This window comes from Giraffa tippelskirchi, chromosome 5 (genome assembly GCF_054371585.1).
Source record: "Giraffa tippelskirchi isolate mGirTip1 chromosome 5, T2T-mGirTip1v1.2.pri, whole genome shotgun sequence".
NCBI lineage: Eukaryota > Metazoa > Chordata > Mammalia > Artiodactyla > Giraffidae > Giraffa > Giraffa tippelskirchi.
In genome coordinates, this window is record NC_137279.1 from 76,046,178 (window position 1) to 76,066,797 (window position 20,620).

General features: G+C 40.5%; 1 protein-coding gene and 2 non-coding genes across 10 annotated transcripts in view; 1 reads left to right on the forward strand and 2 right to left on the reverse strand.

Annotated features, from left to right (window-relative positions):
• The window catches only part of MDM4 (MDM4 regulator of p53), a 48,310-nt gene extending 38,705 nt beyond the window's left edge, over positions 1-9,605 (reverse strand). For 5 of the 8 annotated variants that reach the window (XR_014055029.1, XR_014055028.1, XM_081494919.1 and 2 more), the window contains exon 1: positions 9,504-9,605. The gene's annotated coding sequence lies outside the window, so the exon portion shown is untranslated. Of the gene's footprint in view, positions 1-9,501 lie in introns of all 8 variants that reach the window. The other 3 variants (XM_081494922.1, XM_081494921.1, XM_081494920.1) reach the window with 1 other exon arrangement.
• Positions 9,606-18,155: 8,550 nt separating this feature from the next.
• On the forward strand, positions 18,156-18,228 carry TRNAK-UUU (transfer RNA lysine (anticodon UUU)). Its single transcript has one exon. It is a non-coding gene; the product is annotated as a tRNA-Lys (tRNA).
• Positions 18,229-18,495: 267 nt separating this feature from the next.
• Positions 18,496-18,568, reverse strand: TRNAK-UUU (transfer RNA lysine (anticodon UUU)). Its single transcript has one exon. It is a non-coding gene; the product is annotated as a tRNA-Lys (tRNA).
• Between the last annotated feature and the right edge of the window lie 2,052 nt (positions 18,569-20,620).

The window sequence follows — 20,620 nt, forward strand, 5'->3', positions numbered from 1 at the left end:
GGCTGTACCCGCCAGGCTCCTCTGCCCATGGGATTTCCCAGGCAAGAATACCAGAGTGGGTTGCCCTTTCCTTCTCCAGATCTTCCCAACCTAGGGATCAAACCTCATCTCTTGCATTGCAGGCAGATTCTTTGAGCCTGCAGTCACTGAGCCATCTGGGGAGCCCAAGAAATGAGTTTTTCTGGACCTCTCATATTTACCACCCTAAGAAACTTTTCCATCTAGGGACTTTGTTTTTCCTTTGTAATTTTAAGAGAACTATTTTTTGCATTATTTCTGCAATACTTCATTTTTTTTTCTCTAAGAGTCCTATTATTCAGATGTATCTCTATATCTATTCTCCTTATCTTTTAGCTTTTCATTTATATATATATATATATATATATATATATATATATATATATAGTCTTTTTCCCCTTTGTTCTGGGAGATTTCCTCACTCTAGAATTCTAATTCACCCAACTGGATCCATTCCATTATTTCACCCATTTGATGTGCTGTTCTATGTTTCAACCACTGTATTTTTAAACCTGCTATTTCTGCTTGGTTCTCCCAGCCTCTGCTTATTCTTGTTTCAAGTTGCTAATATCATCCCTATTTCTTTCAGACTGACTATCTGTCTAACTTTAAATCCTTGATCTATCTCTTCTACTATTTCTGTTCCAAAGAAGCCTATATATTGTTCTCCTCTTGAAATACCTGTGCTCTTCAACATTCTGTTATTTTTCCCTAGAGGATAGTAGCTATTCTAATAGATGAAGCATTAGAGAGAAGACCAAATTCCACTCAATATCAGTCACAGTAAGCTGGGTAAGGTAGGAAATAAGCACTAAAGCAGGAAATCCCAAGCACCAGAAAACCACAATTACTCCACCCCATACAATCACTGCTCAACCAAGGATTCATCTTTTGTTCCCCAGAGAGACACAGCATTATGATAGGGATTTGGGGAGACCTAAGAATTAAAGCACTGCTGTTAATAAAGCTAGTGGATGCAATGGAATTCCAGCAGAGCTATTCAAAACCCTAAAGGATAATGCCATCAAGGTGCTGCATTCAATACATGAGCAAATCTGGAAGACTTGGCAGTAGCCACAGGACTAGAAATGGTCAATCCTCATCCCAACTCCCAAGAAGGGTAGGACTAAAGAATGTGTTAACCCTCGGACAATTGCACTCATCTCCCATGTTAGTAAGGTCATGCTTAAAATCTTGCATGCTAGGCTTCAGCATTATGCAAACCAAGAACTTCCACATGTCCAAGCTGGGTTTAGAAAAGGAAGAGGAACCAGAGATCAAATTGTCAACATTTACTGGATCATAGAGAAAGCTCGGGAATTCCAGAACAATACCTACTTCTGTTTCATTGACTACACTAAAGCCTTTGACTGTGTGGATCATAACAAACTGCAGAAAGCTCTTAAGAGAGGTGGGAATACCAGACCATCTTACCTGTCTCCTGAGAAACCTGTATGTGGGTCAAGAAGCAACAGTTAGAACCCTGTATGGAACAACTCATTGGTTCAAGATTGAGAAAGGAGTATGACAGGGCTGTCTGCTGTCACTCTATTTGTTTAACCTGTACACTGAGCACATCATGAGAAATGCTGGGCTGGGAGAGTTATAAGCTGGAATCAAGATAGGCAGGAGAAACAAAAACCACCTCAGATATGCAGATGACATCACTTTAATGGCAGAAAGCAAAGAGGCACTAAAGAACCTCTTGATGAGGGTGAAGAAGGAGAGTAAAAGAGCCAGCTTAAAACGAAATATTAAAAAAACTAAGATCATAGCATCTGGCCCCATCACTTTATGGCAAATAGAAGGGGAAAAGGTGGAAGTAGGAACAGATTTCCTCTTCTTGGGCTCCAAAATCACTGCAGATGGTGACTGCAGCCATGAAATCACAAGATGATTGCTTCTTGGCAGGAAAGCTAGGAGAAACCTAGACAGTGTGCTGAAAAGCAGAGACTGTACTCTGCCGACAAAGGTCCACACAGTCAAGGCTATGGTCTTCCCAGTGGTCATGTATGGTTGTGAGAGCTGGACCATAAAGAAGGCAGAGTGACAAACATTGATGCCTTTGAACTGTGGTGTTGGAGAAGACTCCGGAAAATCCCTTGGACAGCAAGGAGATCAAACCAGTCAATCATAAGGGAAATCAACCCTAAATACTTGTTGGAAGGACTGATGCTGAAACTGAAGCTCCAGTATTTTGGTCACCTGATGCAAATAGCCAGCTCATTAGAAAAATCTCTGATGCTGGGAAAGATTGAGGGCAGGAGGAGAAGATGGTATCAGAGGATGAGATGGCTGGATGGCATCACTGATGCAACAGACATGAACTTGGGCAAACTTTGTGAGATGGTGAGGGAGAGGGAGGCCTGGCATGTTGCAGTCTATAGGGTTGCAAAGGGCTGGACACGACTGGGAGACTGAACAACAAGAAATAAGGAGGTAAAGGACAGAGAATGGACTGTCTAAAGTCAGTCATCACTTTTTTTTTTCTCAACCCCTCCTCCCAAGTATAGGCTTCTGTTATGCCCTGATTTACTTCTGAGGAGAGCTAGACCAGAGCTGAGTTATAGCAAGTGTGGAAAAAGGTAATGAGGCAGGGAAGAAACTAGGGCAGCATTCCAGTAGTTCTTCTCTCCCCTGCTTTTATTCTCCTACAGCCACGCCTTGCTGACTCCTGTCCAAGGCCAAACACCCAGCCACCCCCCACCCCTACCCATCCAGCAATTCACAAAAGCCCACAGCACCCACTTGTTTCTCACAGTCTCTTCCTTTTAGAGCGCCTCCAGAGATGACTGGGCAGAACGGAGGCAACGGTAACGCTAATTCAGCAGCTTAGCAGGAACAGGACTTGACTACTTGGCAGTTCTGAAGAATTTAAGCCTCAATAAGGGTTTAACAACTGGCACAAAGTGTTGTGCCATTAAAAAGATACTGGAGAGGGAGACGGGAGGAGGGTTCAGGAGGGATAGGACATATGGTAGAGGCCAACACAATATTGTAGAGCAACTGTCCTCTAATAATTGTATTTTGTTCTATATGTCTCAATATTGTACAATTGTATCTTTGATAATTATTATTCAAAAAAAAAACAAAACTGGAGTTTACAAAGTACTTAGATCCATAACAGCATGTAACAGTTGATTATGAAATCTCATTATCTATCACTTCCTATTATTTTGCTTTTACTACATATTGTTTGTTATACATGACTCAACTGAAATCATGAATTATAACAGAACCTCAGTAAAAAAAAAAAAAAAAAGATACTGATTAAAGGGCCAGAGTAGTTCTGAGCAGAACAAATTACTTTTGACTACACAGTGAGGAATGAGAGGGAATATACAGCAGCGGAAGGATTTTAAAATGGGAGAATACTGGAAAGAATAGCAGAGAAAAATACCTTGAGCAATGGCACTATTCAAGGATATAGATGAGAAATGAAGTCAGCTGATGGGCTTTGAACCCAAAGCAAGGTCTTCTTCCCTTCCCAGCTGGAATCTCTTTTGAGTGCAACAGAGTTAGGTATGTTACTTGCTCCTTAAGAGAAAACTGAGGCTTAAAGAAGTCAGATAACTTGTCCAAGATTAAAGTTTATCCTTTTACATTCAGCTTCTCAAAACAAAGGCTTCCCTTGCGGCTCAGCTGATAAAGAAGCCGCTTGCAATGCAGGAGACCTGGGTTTGATCCCTGGGTTGGGAAGATCCCCTGCAGAAGGGAAAGGATACCCACTCCAGTATTCTGACCTAGAGAATTCCATGGACTGTATGGTCCATGGGGTCGCCAAGAGTCAGACAGGACTGAGCAACTTTCACTTTCACTTCTCAAAACAGCAAGTTCAGTCATCATCTTTCTCTCGCCCTCTTGCTTCATTATCACACCAAACTTGATAGATTTTAACTCCTAAAAATCTTTCAAAACCACCCTTTCTCTTCATTTTCATGACCAATTCCTCAAATCAAAAAACATTATTTTTTGCCTGTGTCACTGCAGTAGATTCGTACTGTCTCTCTAACCCTGCTTCGATTCAAACTCCACACTACAGCCAGAAGGATTAAAAAAAACAAACAATCCTACCCTGCCAGACCCTACTCCATTGCTTGGTACTGTTCTAAAAATAGTCCAGGCCCTCAGCACCTTTCCAGTCTTTCCAACTTGCACTGCTCTACCCCACACTCCATGCATCTTGTCCATACTGACCTTTTTTGTTTCTAAAACAGGGCCTTTGCACACATTGTTCCTTCATTTTGAACACTGAGTTCTGTACCAGACTGACTCATCCTAAAACTTCCAGTCTCTGGGTTAAATGTTATCTTCTCAGAAATCATTAACAGATGTTAAAATCATTTAAGTGAAAGGTTGGGGGAAGGGGAAACTTTTAAACACATTGAGCAGGCTTACCACATTTGACCCATTGACCAAACTTATCTCTAGGAAGAGGGAGAGGCATTCACACATCTTGCTTTCTGTGTGAAGCAACAGGAAGCAGCCAGTACTTCCCATGAAGCAGTCTTGACCCCCTGCCATCAAGTCCAAATCTAATCAAGCCTCTAGATCTATTTGTAGTGGGGAAAAAACTGAGGATAGAAGAAACAACATTAAAAGCAGGCAATCAGCCAAATCCAGAATGTAGGAAATTCTACAGCACCTTGGGTGCACCGTTACTGCTAATGTGGAAGACTGTTCACAGACACTTAAAAACATTACCCTAGTACAATGGATGGACCTTGTTCAAGTTGTGGTTCAAGAAAGCCATCTGCAAAAGTGTCAGTTTTTCCTAAACAATCAAGAAATTCTGAATTATGTACTAGGTTTTAGATATATTAAGAAGCTGTTAATGGTAGTCAAAAGGCACTGTGGTAACTTTTTAAAAACTGCTAAGAGGCAAATTTGGCCTTGGAGTACAAATTGAAGCAAAGCAATGACTAACAAGAGTTTTGCCAAGAGAACACACTGATCATAGCAAAACCCTCTTCCAACAACACAAGAGACGATTCTACACATGGACATCACCAGTTGTCAATACTACAGTCAGACTGATTATATTCTCTGCAGCTGAAGATGGAGACCCTCTATGTAGTCAACAATAACAAGACCGGGAGCCGACTGTGGCTCTGATCACCAGCTCCTTATTGCAAAATTCAGACTCAAATTGAAGTAGGGAAAACCACTAGACCATTCAGGTATGACCTAAATCAAATCCCTTATGATTATACAGTGGAGATGTCGAATAGATTTGAGAGATTAGATCTGGTAGACAGAGTGCCTGAAGAACTATGGATGGAGGTTCATAACATTGTGTAGGAGGTGGTGACCAAAACCATCCCCAAGAAAAACCAATGCAAGAAGGTAAAGTGGTTGTCAGAGGAGGTCTTACAAACAGCTGAGAAAAGAGAAGCAAAAGGCAAAGGAGAAAGGGAAAGATTTATCCAACTGAATGTAGAGTTCCAGAGAATAGCAAGAAGAGATAAGACAGCCTTCCTCAGTGATCAATGTGAATAGAGGAAAACAACAGAATGGGAAAGACTAGAGAACTCTTCAAGAAAATTAGAGATACCAAGGGAACACTTCATGCAAAGATGGCATGATAAAGGACAGAAAAGGCAGGGCCCTAATAGAATCGGAAGAGATTAAAAAGAGGTGGCAAGAATACACACAAGAACTGTACAAAAAAGGTTTTAATGACCCAGATAACCACAATACTGTGATCACGCATCTAGAGCCAGACATCCTGGGCTGTGAAGACAAGGGGGCCTTAGGAAGCATCACTACGAACAAAGCTAGTGGAGGTGATGGAATTCCAGCTGAGTTATTTTAAATTCTAAAAGATGATGCTGTTAAAGTGTTGCACTCAATATGCCAGCAAATTTGGAAAACTCAGCAGTGGCCACAGGACAGGAAATAGTCAGTGTTCATTCCAATCCCAAAGAAGGGCAAGTCCAAAGAATGTTCAAATTACTGTACAAATGCACTCATTTCACATGCGAGCAAGATTATGCTCAAAATTCTTCAAGCCAGGCTTCAGCAGTACGTGAACTTCTAGATGTACAAGCTGGATTTAGAAGATAGAGGAACCAGAGATCAAATTGCCAACACCTGCTGGATCATAGAAAAAGCAAGCAAATTCCAAAAAACATATATTTCTGCTTTATTGACTATGCTAAAGCCTCTGACTGTGTGGATCACAACAAACTGAAAAATTCTTCAAGGGATGAGAAATACCAGACCACCTTATCTTTCTCCTGAGAAACCTGTAAACAGGTTAGAAGCAAGTTAGAATCTTACACGGAACAATGGACTGGTTCAAAACTGGGGAAGGAGTATGTCAAGGCTGTATACTCTCACCTTGCTTTATTTAACTTCTAGGCCAAGTACATTATGCAAAATGCCTGGCTGAATGATTCACAAGCTGGAATCAAGATTGCCGGGAGAAATATCAATAACCTCAGATATGCACATAACACCACCCAGTGGCAGAAAGTGAAGAGGAACTAAAGAGCCTCTTGATGAAAGTGAAAGAGAGTGAAAAAAGCTGGCTTAAAACTCAACATTTAAAAAACTAAGGTCACAGCATCAGGTCCCATCACTTCATGGCAAATAGATGGGGGAAAAAGAGGAAACAGTGACAGATTATATTTTCCTGGGCTCCAAAATCGCTGTGGATGGTGACTGCAGCCATGAAATTAAAAGACTCCTGTTCCTTGGAAGAATAGCTATGATGAACCTAGACAGCATATTAAAAAGCAGAGACGTTACTCTGCAGACAAAGGTCTGTATAGTCAAAGCTATGGTTTTCCCAGTAGTCATATATGGATGTGAGAACTGGACAAGAAAGAAAGCTGAGTGCCAAAGCTTCTGAACTGTGGTGCTAGAGAGGACTTTTGAGAATCCCTTGGACAGCAAGGAGATCAAACCAGTCGATCTTAAAGGAAATCAATCCTGAACATTCACTGGAAGGACTGATGCTGAAGCTGAAACTTCAATACTTTGGCCCCTGATGCAAAGAGCCAACTCACTGGAAAAGACCCTGATGCTGGGAAAGATTGAGGGCAGGAGAAGCGGGCAACAGAAGATGAGATGGTTGGATGGCATCATCGACTCAACGGACATGAGTTTGAGCAAATTTGGGAAATAGTGAAGGACAGGGAATCCTGTCATGCTGTAATTCATGGGGTGGCAAAGAGTCAGACGTGATTTAGCAACTGAACAACAACCTAGTAAGAGCTACATCATGACATATTTCAAGGTAAATAAAATGACACAGCTGTGAAACTTTAAAATATTTCACTACAAAGGTGGGAAAAAAGAAAAAGCAATACTGAACTAAAACAATGGGTTTTAATTACCCTATTTAATGGTACACAGTAAATGTATGCTGTGTGTGCTCAGTCGTGTCTGACTCTGTGTGACCCCAGTGACTGTAGCCTGGCAAGCTCTTCTGTCCATGGGATTCTCCAGGTAAGAATACTGAAGTAGGTTACCATTTCCCATTAGAAATCACAAAAATTCCATGTGTTTGCCAATTGTATCTTGAAAAAACTACTAATCTTGGTTTCTGTTTACCTCCTTAGTCAAGGCTTTTCTGACTCCCCAAAGGAAGCTGATGACAGAACAGCACCTCTATTAAAATACCCACAATATTAATTTTATGCTTTTATGTGTGTCCCCTACTGGACTGAAATCATAGAGTGCAAGAAACAGTCTTATATCTCTCTCAAGGATAATGAAGAGTGATTTTTACCCTACACTTAGTCCAAGAGACTCTTACACCCGATCTGTGATCTCTACCTTTGAAGACTATAATTTAAAGACTAACTAAAATAAAAGCTTCTTGTCAGAAGTTAGCAAAACTAATCATTGTTATCAATTCTTTAAAGTCCTGAGAACCTCTACTAAACACTACTGTATGATTCTCTTTCAGCTAGATACATGAAAATAATAAAACCGACTTCTTTCTTTAGAAAAAAAAAAAACTACCATTCAGATATTGTTTTAGTTCTTACCAGATCTGCTACACACCTAAAAAAGTGAAGAATGTAGCAAGAATATACTCCACCAGTTTGCAAAACAAACAATATGCTTTAGGAAACAACCTAAAAATCCCCTGAAGAAATTCTTGTACGCAATACTCAAGTCCTTAAAAGAAAATATTATCTGTACACTTTATGGAAAGCTTTCTCTGATGTTGCTACTGAAAAATTTAAGGTGCAGAATAATAGATACAAAATGACCCCACTGTTGTTCAAAAATATGAATACATGTGGAAAAAATCAGGAAGAATATAATACCCAGCAGTTAAGGGTAGCTAGCTTGAGGAGGGGACAGGTTAACGGACAGTTCATTTTACACACTTCTATACTGTATGCTTTTCTTCAACAACAGGCAAGTAGTATTTTGATTTTTTTTAAAAACTATCAAATAAAAAGTTGTGGTCCTGACTATGCTGTGAAACAAAATATTCTTAAGTAAATACTTCTAAACGAAATGAACTTTTCGTAGCAGAAATGTATGAGGAGTACGTGCATGCATGTTTAAGTCGCTTCAGTCGTCTTCGACTCTTTGCAACCCCATGGACAGTAGCCCACCAGGCTCCTCCATCCAAGGGACTCTCCAGGCAAGAGTACTGGGGTGGGTTGCCATGCCCTCCTCCAGGGGATCTTCCCGACCCAGGGATTCAACGTGCGACTCTTGCACTGCAGGCGAATTCTTCACCACTGAGCCACTGGGGAAGCCCAAGTAAGAGTGAGGAGACCAAACCCAAACTGAGATGTAGTAATACTTAATACCAAAAAGTACCAAGGACCTTTGATACTTGTATCCCATGTCAACATCCCACGGCATGGAGAGCTTCCAAAGAGAGCTTCCGGATGAAGGGAAAGAGCAGCAACATTTTCTCTGCGTGTCGCTTTATAACAATGGTTTTCAAACTTGGGGGTGTACAAGAATCAACAGGGGAACGCGCTGATTAAGATACATCTTCCCGAGCTCCAGTTCCTGATATTCTGTTAGGGGAAGTATGGGTGTGGCCCCAAAGTGAGCAGTATTCAAACGAGTACTCAGGTGCCTCCGAGACAGATGGTCCGTAACCCTGAAAATCACTACCATAAAATCTTGAAGAGACCTCAGTGTCATTCTCTCCTCCCTCTTTCCCGTCTTTCCTCCGAAGTGCCTCGGTCGTTCTTACACTTTGCGTCCTATAGAGCACCGTCCATCTGTCCCGACTTCCGGTCGGTAACCCGCCAGTGGACCTGCGCCTCGTCACTGCACTCCCACCGTCGTCCTTCGCGGATTCGTGTCGCATGGCGCTTACCCCACCAGCCCGGCCTCGCCCAGGAGACCTCCCGCACGCCGCCACCCACTTCTCTGGCTCCTCCCGCCGGCCGCCCCTGCCCCGGGCCGCACACCTGGCCGCGTCGCTCCCACCCTCCGCCCTCCGCCCCCCGCTCCGGGCCTGCCGGCACCTCGCCAACGAAACCCAAAAGCCACACCTCACGGCCGTTCCATGAGTCGCTTTCCGCCGAGCCCGGGGGTGAGGGGGCGTCACTCAACTGTCCCTAAGGTCTTAGCAGCATTTTGAAACGGCGAGTAGTGAGGGCGCAATTTCCGGCCTCCCCAACCCAGCTCCCACAGGAGCTTCCGGTGAGGCCTCCGGAAACCATAGATGGGCCAACGGGAGGGCTAGAGAGCTAGAAGGTTGAGCCGGCCCTACCATAGAGGAGATCCCCAGTCCGGGGAAAGAGAGTAGCAGGGCCTGGACGACTAAAACTTCTGAGGTTTCAAGAGATACCATTTGAGGAAATAGCAGGGTCTTATGCTATATATAGACTTTTCCTGGGAGAGTTAAAAAAAAAAAAAACACACACAGGGAGGGGAGAAAGCTGAAAGCACCATCAGAGACACCTTTTCAGCTCTTCAGAAAGCTGAAAAGCCACCCCCTCTGCTTCTCGGTGTTAGCTTATTCATTCTTACTCCCCAGACATGGTGGAGCGGAGAAGGAGCACACTAGTGTTGTCGCTAATTGGGCGAGGATAAGATTATTATAAACACAGATCACTACAAAATATGTGGTAAATGTTAAAAGAGACGTGCAAAGGACAATGAGGGGGAGCTCATTTGGATCACACAATCAAGTCGTGTAGCCTACTCTCACAACACAAAAGTGCCTTCAACAAACTTCTCAGGCAGGCTGTCTTCAACCTCTGCCGGTGCCAAATGGCATGACCCTTCCCAAATACTTCGTTTACTGTAGGATGAGTCTAGATATTCGAGGAATTTTTGAGCTGAAATATGTTATTTTACCATCTTTATTGGTTTTAGTTCTGCACTTTGGAGAAGACTAAGTCTTCAATCTAATATAAATACTAATTTATTTATTTATTTATTTATTTTTGCAGACAGCTACCATGTCCCATCTCTAACCTTTTGTTTTTCTGCTTGCTGAAAATCCCCTCAACTACTTATCTGCTTTCAACTACTTATCTGCTGTGGCTTCAAGAACCTGTTTGTCATATTTAAAATGTGCCTCCCGGAACCAGATACACGCCTATGCAAAATAAAATGAGGCAGTGACCTCTCTTTATTTGCACATTGCACCTTACTCTGTTTCTGGCATCACCTCCAGCTTAGGTGGAGATACAGAGTTCTGTAAATGAGCTGAAGAATTAATTCCTTTTTCACAGTTGCTCCCAGAAAGCTTTTCTAGGTGAACTGTTGACTATTTCTCCTCTCTTTTTCTGCAATTAATTTTAATTAAAAAAAATCCCAAACAAATTTGTTTTGTATCTTTTAACTACTACCTGGTTATTTTAGGTCCTTTCCTACTGTCTGCTGGACTTTTTGGATTATGATCCTGTTATGCAATTCAGTTTAAGGTCCACAAGTATTTGTTGAACACCTACTATGTGCCAAGCACCAACTTAGAGGATTCTAAAACAAGTGATGCCTGGAGTCTGTCTGGAGGTGCCATCAGAATGTCCAGGTAAAGAGAACATGGTAAGTGCAATGAGAGCTGCAGTTGGCCTTGCCTGGAGAGTCAGGAGGGATTAGCTCTTTCACTTTTGCATATTGTTGATTAATGTATACAAATTATTTTCATTTAAAGCCTTAATAAATATGTTGAGTAGGGAATGATTAAGAATAGAGCTGGGGCTTCCCTGGTGGCTCAGTGGTAAAAGAATCCACCTGCCAGTACAGAAGACAGTTTCAATCCCTGGTCCAGGAAGATCCCACATACTGCAGAACAACTGAGCCCATGTACCACAACTACTGAGCCTGTGCTCTAGAGCCCATGAGCAGCAAGTACTGAGCCCATGTGCTGCAACTAATGAAGGCCACATGCGCTAGAGCCGGTGCCCCACAATAAGAGAAACCTGTGCAGTGAGAAGGCCGCAGACCACTAGAGAGTAGCTCCTGTTCTCCACAACTAGAGAAAAGCCTGACCAGCAGTGAAGACCCAGCACAGCCAAAAATAAATAATTTTTAAAAAAGAATAGAGCTTACTGCTCATGGTTGACTCTGATTCACGATTCCAGAGTTCCTCTTCCAGAGTTGTTCTTAAACCAATTATCCCACCTAATAGAGGTCAACATCTGGCAACATTTCTCTGACCTTTCCCAAGGAGTTCACAAAAAAAAAAAAGACTTGCTATAATGAAAGCAAATCATATCTATAGTATTTCTTCTACCAGTCAAATAATCTTGCCAAAAAAGAAAACAAAATTGGTTTAACAAGATCATAACTGATTCAGTGATCCCCGCTTCCTTCTCTAAGAACTGTGCTCAACAAACCATTTATTTAATAAACAGGAAATCTGGGTTTAGTCTAACTATTCTAGAAACCAGAAAGTTCCACAGGTCTTTAATTTCCCAATCTGTAATGTAAAATGAGTGAGTTGAATAAATTTTCTAAGGCCTACTGCAGCTTTAAAGGAATTAAAAGCCAATGTTATTGGTCTATAGCCTTTCTGAAAAGCTGTAAGAAACTATTTCAGACATGCAAAAAAGTATAATGAAGAATATGACTCCTTTTCCCCACAATTCTTCGTAGAGAACAATACATTACCTGTACAAAAAAGTCCTGCATGTGGGACTCCCCTGGTGATCCAGTGGCTGACTCTGATCTCTCAATGCTGGGGCCCTGGATTTGATCCCTGGTTGGGGAACTAGTTCCCACATGCCACAACTAAGACCCTGTGCAGCCAAATAAATAAATAAAAATAAGTATTTTTAAAAGTTCCCCTTCAGTCTCTTCTCCGATGACATTTCCCTCCTTCAATTGAAGAGGGAAACATTATCCTGAGTTTGGTATTTACCCCTGCAACCATTTAGTCTTTTAGGATTTATACCTGTATGTATTTCTTTCAAATATTTTATACTGCAAATTTTTAAAAAATGTGTCTTCATGTTTACCCTTCTGTCTGTGTACTTTGTGTATATCCTAATCTCCTTTTTTCATGAGGACATCAGTTCAGTTCAGTCACTCAGTCGTGTCCAACTCTTTGCGACCCCATGAACCACAGCACACCATGCCTCCCTGTCCATCACCAACTCCCAGAATTTACTCAAACTCATGTCCCTTGAGTCGGTAATGCCTTCCTACCATCTCATCCTCTGTCATCCCCTTCTCCTCCTGCCCTCAATCTTTCCCAGCATCAGGGTCTTTTCCAATGAGTCAGCTCTTTGCATCAGGTGGCCAAAGTATTAGAGTTTCAGCTTCAACATCAGTCCTTCCAATGAACACCCAGGACTGATCTCCTTTACGATGGACTGGTTGGATCTCCTTGCAGTCCAAGGAACTCTCAAGAGTCTTCTCCAACACCACCGTTCAAAAGCATCCATTCTTGGTGCTCAGCTTTCTTTATAGTCCAACTCTCACATCCATACATGACTACTGGAAAAACCATAGCCTTGACTAGATGGACCTTTGTTGACAAAGTGATGTCTCTGCTTTTTAATATGTTGTCTAGGTTGGTCATAACTTGCCTTCCAAGGAATAAGCGTCTTTTAATTTCATGGCTGCAATCTCCCATCTGCAGTGATTTTGGAGCCCCCAAAAATAAAGTCAGCCACTCTTTCCACTGTTTCCCCATCTATTTCCCATGAAGTGATGGGACCGGATGCCATGATCTTAGTTTTCCAAATATTGAGCTTTAAGCCAACTTTTTCACTCTCCACTTTCACTTTCATCAAGAGGCTCTTTAGTTCTTCTTCACTTTCTGCCATAAGGGTGATGTCATCTGCATATCTGAGGTTATTGATATTTCTCCCAGCAATCTTGATTCCAGCTTGTGCTTCATCCAGCCCAGCATTTCTCATGATGTACTCTGTATATAAGTTAAACAAGCAGGGTGACAATATACAGCCTTGGCATACTCCTTTTCCTATTTGGAACCAGTCTGTTATTCCATGTCTAGTTCTAACTGTTGCTTCCTGACCTGCAAATCTAATGTGTCTTCCTTGAGTGAGAAATTGGAACATTAATGAGCCAAAATTTAATAGTTCCCCATTGTTTAGGGGAGAAGGCAATGGCAACCCACTCCAGTACTCTTGCCTGGAAAATCCCATGGACGGAGGAGCCTGGTAGGCTGCAGTACATGGGGTTACTAAGAGTCGGACATGACTGAGTGACTTCACTTTCACTTTTCCTTTCATGCATTGGAGAAGGAAATGGCAACCCACTCCAGTGTTCTTGCCTGGAGAATCCCGGAGACAGGGGAGCCTGTGGGCTGCCATCTATGGGGTCGCACAGAGTCGGACACGACTGAAGCGACTTAGCAGCAGCCGCAGCAGCAGCATTGTTTAGGGGACAATTATTCTTTCAAGTTAACTTAATATTGTCAACTTTCTAAATTCTCTATGTCTCCCTCTACTCCAGTCAAATACATGTTAAGCTTTAAATTGAAGCATCATTTTCTTAGGTCAGTCTCCCAAGACAATAGAAGTAAAAGTAAAAATGAACAACTGGGACCTAATCGAACTTACAAGCTTTTGCACAGCAAAGAATATCATGAAGAAAACAAAAAGATAGCCTACAGACTAGGGGAAATTATTTGCAACATGAGACTGACCAGGGATCCATTTCCAAAATTGTATACAAACAACTCATACAACTCAATAACAAAAAACCCACACAACTCAATCTAAAAATGGACAGAAGACCCAAGTAGACATTTCTCCAAAGAAGATATATAGATGAGCAATAGGCACATGAGAAGACACTCAGCTTTGCTAATTATTAGATAAATGCAATCAAAACAACATTGAGGTATACGCTTCACACCAGTCAAAATGGCCATCATCAAAAAGTCAATAAATAAATACTGAAGAGGGTGTGGAAGAAAGAGAACCCTCCTACAATGTTGGTGGGAATGTAAATTAGTGCGACCATTATAGAAGATACTATGGAGGGAGGTTCCTCAAAAAACTAAAAATAGAGTTGCCACTAACTCCAGGAGATAGTGAAGGCCAGGGAAGCCTGGTGTGCTGCAGTCCATGGGGCCGCAAGGAGTCGCACGTGACTGAACAACCGAACAACAACAATGATCCAGCAATCTCACTCCTGGGTATATATCCAGAGAAAACTATAATTTGAAAAGATATATGCATCCCAATGTTCATGGCAGCACTATTTAGGATAGCTAAGACATAGAAGCAACCTTAATGTCCATTGACAGATGAATGGATAAGATGTGGTACACATTACAATGCAATACCACTCAGCCATAAAAAGAAAGAAATAATGCTATTTGCAGCAACATGGATGGGCCTAGAGATTATCATATTCAGTGAAGTAAGTCAGAAAGAGAAAGATAAATATCATATACCATTTATATGTAGAAACTAAAATAAGATAAAATGAACTTATTTACAAAATGGAAACAGACTCACAGACAGAAAACATGGTTACCAAAGGGGAAGAAGAAGAGGAGGGATAAATTAGGAGTTTGGGATTAACAGGTGAAAACTACTGTATGTAAAATAGATAAACAACGAGGTTCTACTGTATAGCACAGGGAAATATATTCAGTATCCTGTAATAAACTGTAGTGGAAAAGAACATGAAAAAGAATGTGTGTGTGTATCTGAATCACTGTGCTGTATACCAAAAACTAATACAACATTGTAAACCAAGTGTACTTCAATAAAAAAAAAAAATGTGTTAAACTTTATATATAGCATGACTATAGTTAATAATACTGTCCTATATATTTCTATTGCTAAGAGAGTAATCTTGAAAGTTCTATTACAAAAAAAAATTTTTGTAACTATAAGTTGCCAGGAGCCAGCTCACGAGATCCCACCCATGGCAAGGCCATGAGGAAAAGGACCGATCAAGCATGGCTTCTCAGGCCTCAGGGATTCTCGGAAGGCTGCCTCAGCACTCACCTTAAAGATGATACCTGTCTTTCTGATGTTAGCTATAATAAACCTCTTCTTATTTTCTGTGACTTGGGCAAAAGGCTTTTCCTGATTCTCTTCTAAAATAGATCTATCTGAAACCTCAATCGATAAGGCCCCTGAACGGTAACACCCTAATAAAATTATCTAGGATATAGAGTATACTAATCCAAATTCCTCTTGCTGGCATATTGGTTTGTTTAATAAATGTGCCTGTGCCTTTGGAGCTAGTGTGCATGACTGCTCTTTAACAATAAACAACATTGAGAGCCACCACACAGAAAGCCCCAACGGGCACAGAGCCTTTCGTAGGAAAAAAGGCTTATTAGGAAATATAAAAAATATTGCTTTATGAAACTGTTACTTAGCCTATATTTACTCACTATGTTTTTGCTCTTAACGTATTTAACCTATATAATGAAAGCATAATAGTTAGAGATTTATATAAATAGAAGTTTAGCTTTAATACAAATAATAAGACACTTGTTGATTTAACTGATGATTCTTACTTAGAGCTGACCTTCAGCTTGCTGTTCTATGACTTTATGGGACCACATTCTTTTCTGTTAAGCTCAAGGCGTAGGATAGATTACCGAAGACAGGTTTTACTTTGTACTTTGAAACTTTCTGTTAATGAATTCTTTCTTTGTCATAATCTACTGTGCCTGATACAAAAGTGTTCTGGCTGATCAACCCTTATCAATAAAGAGTCGTAAGATATTAGCAGGCCCCCGGGCCAGAAGATGATATAAACAAAATGAACTAAGATATGCAAACGATGTCAATAAGGGTCAACACTGTTGACCCATTAAACTGATTTGGTATGACTCTACACTTTACATTTGTTTCTATGTACCACTAAAAATATAAAAGCTGTCTTAGAAATAATAAAGTCGGAAGACACTTGGAAACACCGAGACTCGCTGTGTCTTCTCATTTGCATCGCCGACGCCGTCCATCCTGAGGGAACCCCTGGACCAGCTGGAGCTGGACTCCGGCAATATGTGGTGACAGATGTTAACTAGATTTATTAGGGCGATCATTTTGCAGCATATACAAATATCAAGTCATTAGGTTGTGCACCTGAAACAATGTAAAATGTCAATTTTACCTCAATAAAAATTAATTTTAAAAAATATGTTAAGCACTTGTTGAAGGTTGGATAGTGTCAGAGAACCATGGAAAGAACAGAATCATGGAATCTGATCTTGTTATATTTTTATGTAACTTTGTGAATGCTTATTATATGTCAGACATTATTCTAAGCAATTTACATAAGCAATCTTATTAAATTCTTGCAATCATTTTATTGTCCTGAGACAGAGAAATAGTTTACTCTAGATCACACAGGGTAGTAAGGTTTCAAAAACGGGCACCTAACTTCAGCACCCAGGCTTTACAGATCCTTTCAATTTTTGAATGTACTTATATGCATCCTTTAAAAAGTTTCAAATTGAAATGTAGTTGATATACAATATTATATTAGTTTCAGATGAACAGCATTGCGATTCAATGTTTTTAGAGATACTGCTGTTGAAAGTTATTACAAAGTAATGGCTGTAATTTTCTGTGCTGTACAATATATCTTTGTTGCTTAAATTTTTAATTTGCAGTATAGCCCAACTTACTATTTTACAATTATTCCCAAATTGTGTTCTTTTACATGATTATTAATGGCTGCATATCATTCTTAATGGGCCATACCATAATTTATATAGCCATTTATGTAATTTACAGGTTTTTTTTCAGTTAAAATACCTTGATGTTCTTTTCTCTCTTGTAATCGTCTTTTTTTTTTAATTTATTTATTTTAGTTGGAGGCTAATTACTTTACAATATTGTAGTGGTTTTTGCCATACAGTGACATGAATCAGCCATGGGTGTAATCAAGTCTTTTTGCACATCCCTGATTATTTCTTTACGACAAATTCCTGAAAGTGGAATTGCTGCACCAGGGCAATCACTTAAAGCAGTTGGAATTAAGGGAAAGCAACGTCAGCTAACGAAAACCGTTCGATGTCCTGCTCTAAGCCCCACCGAGGAGGGCTAATTCTCCACGCCAGCCCTGTGGCAGAGAGCAGCGTTCAGAGTACTGGCGGCTGTGGCAGAGAAGAGCCTCCAATGCCAATATCGATAAAATGTCTCACCGCTGACATGTTCAGCTTTCCACTCTGGCTTCCTGGGATTTCTGACCGGAAGTCATTGGGGCAGACCTACTCCAGAGTTTGTAAAACTACGACTCGGACTTCGTGAAGGGACCTGCAGGACAATCCCACCATCCCTCTGCGGGGTCCTAATCTCCCGCCCCACACCACACAGTTCAGTTCAACAGCTTCAGAACAGCGTATTTGTATTCTCTCTTAGAGAGATTTTTTTTTTTTTTTTTTTATTGTCGGGTACGTTTTAGATACCCACCCTTTTATCGATAGTGTAATAAATCTTATGTCACCACAGCTCTTCAGAAGTGGCCTACGTCACCGTTCTGTTCATCCTAGACTTGTCAGAGAGATTACCTAATTATTATTATTATTACCTAATAATGGTTATTGGGCACATAAGAGTCTCGCAATCTTGAGTTAATCCGTAATGCTGGTGAAAGGTCCGTGATGCGCGTTTTTTCCTGGCTCACGAACCCGGTGCTTCATTGGGTTTACCAGTTTCACAAAATGCCGGCGGAAGGAGGCGGGTACGCAGCGCTCGTCATCCTTAAGTAGGGTGCCGCCGCAGAAGCACGCGTTCGTGAGAGCCCGGATAGCTCAGTCGGTAGAGCATCAGACTTTTAATCTGAGGGTCCAGGGTTCAAGTCCCTGTTCGGGCGATTCTGGTTTTCATCTTCAGTTTTGTTTTCTTCCCCAATTCTTGGAAATCTGAAGGAAAAAAATTCCTCTCGGACAGGACATCACCGTGCAAAACCTCCGCACTCACCAAGAAATTGAATCATTTTGCGTAGCCGCTTGACTTTCTTCCCTGAGTGTACGTTTATCTATCATACTCCGAAATCAATGAAAAATAAAGTTGATTCGACTTAAGGTAGAAGTAGACTGAGCAACTAAATAAATCTTGAAATTTTCGAAAAACCTGAAAGCGCCCGAACAGGGACTTGAACCCTGGACCCTCAGATTAAAAGTCTGATGCTCTACCGACTGAGCTATCCGGGCTCTCTCGCGAAATACATTCTCTTCTGTTTACTTGATAATATTCGAATAAATTCGAATAAACTCTCAAATCTAAATTTTAATTATAATTATTTTTTCCAGTAAGGTGAAGAAGCACAAACATTCATTTTTCTGTGTTTTTCTCCATTTACTTAAAACATGTTTTCTTCAAGTTCCTTCATATTTCATGTCTGATGAATTTCCAATATTCACTAAGCTCTCTAAAATTACGTGGTAGTAAATTAGAGAAAAATGAGCAACGAAGACAAACATTAAAATTCAGACAGGTGCAACCTTTTTTTACTACACTTCTGTCTTCAGCATACTGCTTCCCTGACAGGGCCTCTGAACGTCAGTAATATTCCACTGAACCAGGTTACAGTATTTTCCCCATATTTTTAATGAACAATAGGACCTCTTAATTTTAATTACATTCTACTAAGCCAGATTACAATATTTTCCCCATATTTTTAAAGAACAATATATTTCCATTCACTTGATGATATAGCTGTTAAATAGGCATTAGCACAAAAGAAGGAAAGATACATTTGATTCATAAATAGAGGAGCTAATATAGGAAAAGAGAAGTGACTGTGGAAAGGTGGATCTGAATACAAATTGAGAGAAAGGGAGTTTAGACCTTTAATTTAGATTTTGATTGAATTTTTCCCTTTCTCCCTCTTCCAGACAAGTTGCAGTTTTCAAATCAGACTCCCAAGGTGAATCCTTCTAAAGCAGTGTTAGTGTGTACCAGTGGAAGCAACATAGATTATTAAGAATAAAAATCTCCAGAACAGCCTGGCTTTTCCTAAAATCAACTTCATCAACTTTGAGCATAGGGTGAGGAAAACAGGATTATGAAATTTCAAGACTGATAAGGGAGTGCGTTTTTTTTTTCTGGGAACCTGAGGCTTCTGACACAATGAACAAAATTGCCCAGCCTCAGTTGTAGGAGTTTGTTTCCTACAATTGCCTGATTCTTTAAATACACAGGCCAACAAACTGTGTGATCCTAAACAGGCCTGAGTTTCTATAAAATGAGGGAAATTGATTGGATGACCTGTAAGACACTTTCTAAATCTAAAATTTTTTCCACTCTTGTTACTTTTTCCACGATGAATAAGATTAGAAGAAAGACTCAAAACTCAACAGGAAGGAATAATGTAATTGTACAAACATTTATTGATCACCTATTGATATTATGGCTTAGGTTCTTAGGTTCTTATGGCTCTAAAGTCAGAGATATATAGGACCTGGATCCTGCTCACAATCTAGGAGAGAAGGCAGACGTTTAAGCAATTAATTTTAACAAAGTAATAAATGCCGTAATAAGAATTCAAATACAAGAAGAGGCAGCAGATGAGAATGGACAGAAAGGGTGTACAAAATGAGGGCAAGGGGTCCTTCAGTTTTCAGCAAGGAAAACACAGGATCAGAGTTGAATTTCAAAAAGTAACTGTCAGAGGTATGCAGAGGAAACTGTAGTGAGCCAGACAGACATTTATCTATTCAAATATTTCTTGAGCACTCATGTGTGAAATAAGGAAAAACTTTTTGCTCTGTTTGAATGAGATGTGAAAATACCTAACTTTTTTTTTTTTAAAGAAGGGAAATAGTAGCTGTCCAGTGTCCCTAAAGAAGCAAAAATAAAGTTGTTGTTGTTTTTCCTGCCCAATGGCTTCATTCGTTACATCGTATTGCCTTTCCTCCAGGATAATAAACGAGCTGTTTAAATAGACTAACTCATGAATTGCTTATTGAGCACCTACTATTTCCACAGCAACGAGATAGGCACAGTGGGAAGGAAAACAGTAAGTCTGGAAGAAAAATGAGAAATGAAGATTGTGTTTTGGGGATGGTGAATAAATTAATCTGGCTGTAACAAAGGGAGGTAGACAGGGAAATTGTGGGATTGGAGACAGCTGATATGGTTTATTTCAGGCTAGAGGAGAATAATTTTATCATATAGGCAACAGCAAAGTTTGAAAGTCAGATTGAAAGTTTGGCTTGTTAACATTGTAAAGTCCCATCTGAAGTAGCATGAACTGAATCTGC